Raw genomic sequence first — 7,023 nt, forward strand, 5'->3', positions numbered from 1 at the left:
TACCTCATGAAGCTGGTTGAGAGAACACTTTTTTTTGGTTACTGCATGATTCCATGTGTTATTTCATAATTTTGATGTCTTCACTATTCTACAATGTAGAAAATAGTAAAAACAAAGAAAACCTTGAAGGAGTAGATGTGTCCAAACCTTTGACTGGTATTGTATGTTGATGTTAGGAAAGGTAGGACACTGTAGGACAGGTAGGACACTGTCATTGTAAATACGAATTTGTTCTTAACTGACTTGCCTAGATTAAATAAAGGTTACATTTAAGAAAAATAAATCAATATTATCAGTTAGAACAGAAAACCAGCAGGCTCCTGACCTCGTGGGAGAAGAGTGGAGTACCCCTGGTTTAGACCCCTGTCCCTAAAGACAGACAAACTGTGAACAAAAATGTAAATAATCTGTGGATGGGTCAGGGCGAGGTCAAAACTGTGATTTGCAAACGTTCCAATGTTATGGCCCTGTGATAAACGATTTGCTGCATGTGAATGGTACAGGTAGCCTCATCAGTAAGCCTTTTGCCCCTGGACAATGGAACTGATAGACCTAAATGGGGGAGACTAATTGGACTATAGGTAGGGCCTTCAGGCTCCAGTTTTGTAGAAAGTAGTAGTCTAGCCACATTAGATAATCCCTTGGATAAATATTTAGTAGACTGGATACTTAAGTACGTTTACAATTTATTCCGTATAGGATTACATATTAAATTAACTTCAAAGGTATATTATTTTCAAACTATTTAGACTACTGGCTATATGTAGAAGGAAGGTTTTAAAAAACAGCGTCGTTAATCTCATGTAAGGCTTATCTATTACAGTCTAACACAGTTATTTGAGTAGAATGGAAAAAAAATAGTCTATTTGAGCCTACAATATTGAAAGCCTACTCGATGATTACAAAACAACGTGGACTGCACTGACTGTTTTATCAAATGACATGTGAATTATAAGACGTGTTTACGAAGATGTCCTGAACTTCAGGGATAGATCTTGCATTGATAATTTCGACCATTATTGTTTTAAAATAACCATATAATGAATCAATGAAACCAAGTTAAGTCTGAGGGACATTTCCTCAGGGCCCCGCCCGCTGTTTACCACTTTATCCTGGTATGAAAAGGTCCTATAGGCCTCGTTAACCTGGAATGCACACCTGTACGTGTAGTAGTAACCTGTACCTACATATGCTTATGATGATCACCATTTTACATGGAGAAAAAAACGTTTTTCACTTCACATTATGCACTTTTAAGTCGTTTTTGCCTCATTAAAGTTTATAACAACTTAATAAGCTACTTTTACGCATTCATATGCTCCCATCCCTGATTAAATTGATAACATTTTTGTATACATTGTTAATCTATAACCTAGACAATGTCAATGTATGCTTTTATAAATGTCTGTTGATACAGTTGGAACCTCTCATTTAAAGAAAACATCTAAGAATAAATTGGCCATTTGTAGCCAGCTGGGTTTTTTTTATTACAGGTTGATGCTATATTTCGTAGACATAGAAAACGAAGTTCAATGTAAGACCTAAGTTTCAATGGCTGCAATATCAAGGAAAGGGCCGATTTAAAAACTTTTGATTCATCACCTCATGTCTTGTTGTAGTCATTTTGTACTCTTTATAATAATATATGCCATTTAGCAGACGCTTTTATCCAAAGCGACTTACAGTCATGTGTGCATACATTCTACGCATGGGTGGTCCCGGGGAAGAATGTATTTTTATCAATTATATCATAAAATGGTTTTCCTTTTTTCCATTCTACCTAAATAACTACATTTTTATCAAATGGATGATTTAAGTTGGTTGGTCAGCTATTTTCCACAATCTTTTTTTTTTGTTATTTAAATTTCGTTATATACAAAGGGCCTGACCTCGTTGAAATTATGTTCACCTCACTCATCTCTTCCATTGTCCCAGCTAATGCGTTCTGTATAACAAGGAATTCTGTGGCATTTGCATCCACTAAATATGTATTAGACATTCACAGGACTATAACATTCGGAATGCTGTGAAGTGCTGCCTTGCCACTCACAGTTTTAGCCTATGTTTGAAAAGCAGATAAACAGGGGACTGTTTTCTAAATGTTTTTTTTTCTTGCCTGTGTATAGTTTAGGCAATCCTGCTTTGTATAGCGTTCTCCATCCTAACATTCGATTGAATGTGATTCAACAATTCTTCACTAGATGGAAATGTTGGACAGGAAATGAACTACTGTTCAGCGAAAAGTAACCTCAATTCTAGGACTACACTGAGATATTTTGTAGGCTGATTGATAGGCCAGGGCTGCCAATGCAGTTTCAATACAGCTTGCTACTTTAGGTTAACCCTGCAGTGATGTCCAGTCTATAAATAATTTACATGGTTTTTTATTCATTTTTTCAAGACTATGAAGATTGTGTTTTTGTAAAGCTCTAGGTAATATTAAATGGGCAAGGCCTACATGGGCTTGAACCGGCTTGAACTCATCACATTAGTAGGCTATAATAGAGCTATGCTGGGCCAATTGTGCGCCACCCTATGGGACTCCTAATCACGCCGGTTGTGATACAGCCTGGAATCTAACCAGGGTCTGTAGTGACGCCTCTCGCACTGAGATGCAGTGCCGAAGACCGATGCGCCAATCGGGAGCCCATCTGATGGTCCACAGCATAGAGTTTGTGTAGCCCAGTCCAGCCAGCGATTCGAATTCCCGCTATAACGACTTCATGCTTTTCCCATTTGTCCCGAAATCATGCATTCAGAATATTGACTGACGCACGTAGTTAGTGGGATGAACGTCAGTATCTATTCACAAATAGTCCATTGCCGGCCAGACTGCTGCACATAGATCAAAATATAACGTTATGACAATTTCCAACAGCCATGCGCTGAGATCGCTATGCAATTCATGCGTTCTGCCTGCGACAGTGCTGGGTGTCTTCCTGCTTCTTGGTCACGGAAGCTTGGCAACATTAGCTATAGCCTATTAAATTAGTGGCAAGCCAGTTTGAAATGATAACGATTGATGCAGACAGTCTAAACATGATTCCACGTCTCTTGTTCTGTTATCTCTTTTTTTGTCAAAGTAGCAACAATGCGATACAATGTAACATTTGAGTGGAAGGATCGTGTAATGTCTTGCTACTTTGTAACCACCATATAGACTACATTATGTCCAAATGTATAGTGGGCGATGGACATTTGCAGCATTGTTGCAATCATCGAAGGCAGAAGTAGGGCCCTAGACAACCAGGAATTGGAAGTTCCTTACTAATTAGTGACCTTAATTCATCAATCAAGTACAAGGGTGAAGCGAAACTCCCAGGGTCTCTGTGGAATGAGTTTGAAACCTTTGCAGTATATGTTCCAAATAAATGTCCCTTGGAAACAGCTGAAACAAATGCGGCTACAAATGCGGCTACTTTGTTGTTATTCTGACTTTTTGACTGTAAATTAGCCGTAGTTGGTTAGCTAGCAAGGAAGGCATAAGAACGTTGCCAGCAAGAATGGCAATGGTACATTTAGAACAAACGAACCTATAGAATGATCAACCAGCCGGCTTGGTTAGCAACCCTAGATTTGTGTCGGGACTATATATTGTGGAAGGATGAAATAGTATGAATAAATTCATCAAAATAACGTTTTTAACGAAAATATGTCAATTATTTGAATATGTTTGTAACCCGTGGTATAAAAGTGCTAATGCCCTCGAAGCCGATGTTGGAGGGTATATTGGCATGGTTTGGCAAATATTGGCCAAAATATCCTCCAAACACTGGCTTCGAGGGCATAATTGAGCAATAAGGCACGAGGATGTGTGATATATGGCCAAAATACATACCACGGCTAAGGGCTGTTATAACATTGGGAGAGGAATGTACGACCACATTGCCAAATTGGGCTCCATAAATCACCCTGTTTTATAAATCTAACTGAGATGCAGGGGAGTAGGTGTGTCCAAACGTTTGACTGGTAATGTACCAGTCAAAAGATTGGACACACCTACTCATTTTTACATTGTAGAATAATAGTGAATATATCAAACTATGAAATAACACATGGAATCATGTAGTAACCAAAAAGTGTTCAACAAATCAAATCGATTTTATATTTGAGATTCTCAACCAGCTTCATGAGGTAGTCACCTGGAATGGGTTTCAAATAACAGGTGTGTTTTGTTAAAAGTTCATTTGTGGAATTAATTTATTTCCTTATTAATGCGTTTGAGCCAATCATTTGTGTTGTGACGAGATAGGGGTAGTATACAGAAGATAGCCATATTTGGTGAAAGACCAAGTCCATATTATTGCAAGAACAGCTAAAATAAGCAAAGAGAAACGACAGTCACTACTTTAATAAGACATTAGCCTTCAGTCAATGCGGAAAATGTCAAGAACCTTGAACGTTTGAGAGTTCTTCAAGTGCGGTCGTCAAAAACTATCAAGCTCTATGATGAAACTGGCTCTCAAATGAGGACCACCACAGGAAATGGAAATGCGGCTACTTTGTTGTTATTCTGACTGCACTTTTTAGACTGTAAATTAGCAATCGTAGTTGGTTAGCTAGCAAGTAAGGCATAAGAACGTTGCCAGCAAGTATGGCAATGGTACATTTAGAACAAACGACTGGGTCGTAATCCATAGATACAGAAACTGAACGACTGCGTCATGGCAATCTTTACAACAAACGAACCTATAGAATGAACAACCAGCCGGCTTGGTTAGCAACCCTAGATTTGTGTCGGGACTATATATTGTGGAAGGATGAAATAGTATGAATAAATTCATCAAAATAACGTTCTTAACGAAAATATGTCAATTATTTGAATATGTTTGTAACCCGTGGTATAAAAGTGCTAATGCCCTCGAAGCAGATGTTGGAGGGTATATTGGCATGGTTTGGCAAATATTGGCCAAAATATCCTCCAAACACTGGCTTCGAGGGCATAATTGAGCAATAAGGCACGAGGATGTGTGATATATGGCCAGAATACATACCACGGCTAAGGGCTGTTATAACGCAGGACGCAACGTGGAGTGCCTGGATACAGCCCTTAGCCGTGGTATATTGGCCATACTTTATACCACAAACCTCATAGGTGCCTTATTGCTAGTATACGCTGGTTATCAACGTAATTATAGCAGTAAAAATACATATTTTGTCATACCCATGGTATAGGTCTGATGTACCACGGCTGTCAGCCAATCTGCATTCAGTGCTTGAAACACCCAGTTTATAATCATTTAAATAGATCTATGCAACTTCAAATACAAGTTCAAAACGAACATAGGCCATTAGATGTTCGATAGAAAGTGTGTATAGAATAAATATTGTCTATTTAGCCATGGATATCTCTTGATTAGTGTCTGGAAGAAACATGAGGATACAGCACTGTTCCAAAACTGGTTGAATCAACGTTGTTTCCACGTCATTTCGACCACAAAAATCTATGTGGTGACGTTGAATTAACGTGTAAAACTAACTGGATTTGAGAAGTCATCAATGCAATGACATTTCGTATTTTTTTCAATAAACTTTTAAACTAAATCCAATGACATTGTGAAATGTTTTGCTGATTTCACCTTGAATTCAACAACTCAAACAAATGTAAATCAAATATAGAGGTCGAACTGATGTCTGTGCCCAGCAGGGCGCTTTTTAATTTACCCAGTTATCATATCAATTAAAATAATTGGATTGCATAATTTTATTTTCCAAGTAGACTTTATTGAAAAAATACACAAAAGTTAACAGTGCACGATGAAAATAAATGAAGAAAAAAAGTTAGTTACAATCCAAAATGGTGAGCATCACAAGCGTACCTGGGCACAGGGTACTTCAAATAACAGTGAGGCGGTGGGTCGGCAAAACGAGGAGCAGCGTTGGGTCTGGAGTATTTCAAGATGGATTCGATGGAGAAAGGACTGCTAAAGTTCACCTCATTATTATTCTGCATTTGAGGGCTGGCGAGGGTTGGTTTTGGTGAGAAGACCGCGGCAGAGCGTTCTGATATCTGTTCTGCCTCCATTCGCACTTTGGTGGACAACTCGGGGAACAAGTCCAGTATGCCCTTGAAGTGGCGTCTTGCCATCTTCGCTGTTATTTGCCTCTCGTCGAATTTCCAGAAGTTCTTTTTGAGTTTGACATATATGGACTGACTGGAACCTGAAATAGATAAACACGATCAACAAATGAATGTCTGTTGATCTCAGGGTGGTTGAATAAAAGATACAATAAGTACGGTCTGATACAGTTGATATAATTATTGTGGACATACCTTGACAAAACAATCGTTGGATGATAAGCAGACCCTGATGTTGTTCTCGATGCCTTTTCTGTCTCCTGAGAGGAAAGCTCCCAACTTGTCCATCAACTACAAATGATAACACTCCATATTAGCACTCGTCATTAATTAAGGACCAGTAATTCCTTTTCAGAACACAATTGAAATTACACCCTGGGTGATCAAATATATTGGTTTTACCTGAGTAAATGTGAGCATCTTGTCTGGAGAGTCCTGTATGACATAAGCAATCAGTCCCAGATAGGTTGTGCTCTTCCTCTTGCCATAACGTTGGTTCTTACTTCGCTGAACAACGTTGGACGGAGCCTGTGGAGGTAGGAGAGTTCCCATGATGTTCTCTGTTACGTTCTGCATCTTTTTCGTTGTAGAGTTCTTCTCACACCAAGTGTCACACAGAGCACTGATATCAGGACCTTGCTCAGTGGAACTGTTAACCTGGGCTGACCTCTGGATATATGTCCTGCTAGAACAATAGGACAAAAATTCTACATTAACTAGGCCTATAGGACCTTTTCATACTGAGAGAAGGTGTTAAGGGGCGGGGCGCTGAGGGGGGACATGTACAGTTTGTCCTTCTCTTTAGGATTTTCTTATTTTTATTTGACCAGGGTTCGACTATAATTTTCGTTATTATTAAGTAATCAGTTATATGACAAACGTGCAGCCTGTTTACTCAAAATGCTGATATTGTCCAGTACTAGTTCATGCGTTTTGTATGCTTT

The 7,023-nt window shown here is 38.8% G+C and overlaps 1 pseudogene; it reads right to left on the reverse strand.

Annotated features, from left to right (window-relative positions):
* Positions 1–5,708: 5,708 nt before the first annotated feature.
* On the reverse strand, positions 5,709–6,789 carry LOC124043056 (annotated as a pseudogene).
* Positions 6,790–7,023: the final 234 nt, after the last annotated feature.

Source organism: Oncorhynchus gorbuscha, linkage group LG09 (assembly GCF_021184085.1).
Source record: "Oncorhynchus gorbuscha isolate QuinsamMale2020 ecotype Even-year linkage group LG09, OgorEven_v1.0, whole genome shotgun sequence".
NCBI lineage: Eukaryota > Metazoa > Chordata > Actinopteri > Salmoniformes > Salmonidae > Oncorhynchus > Oncorhynchus gorbuscha.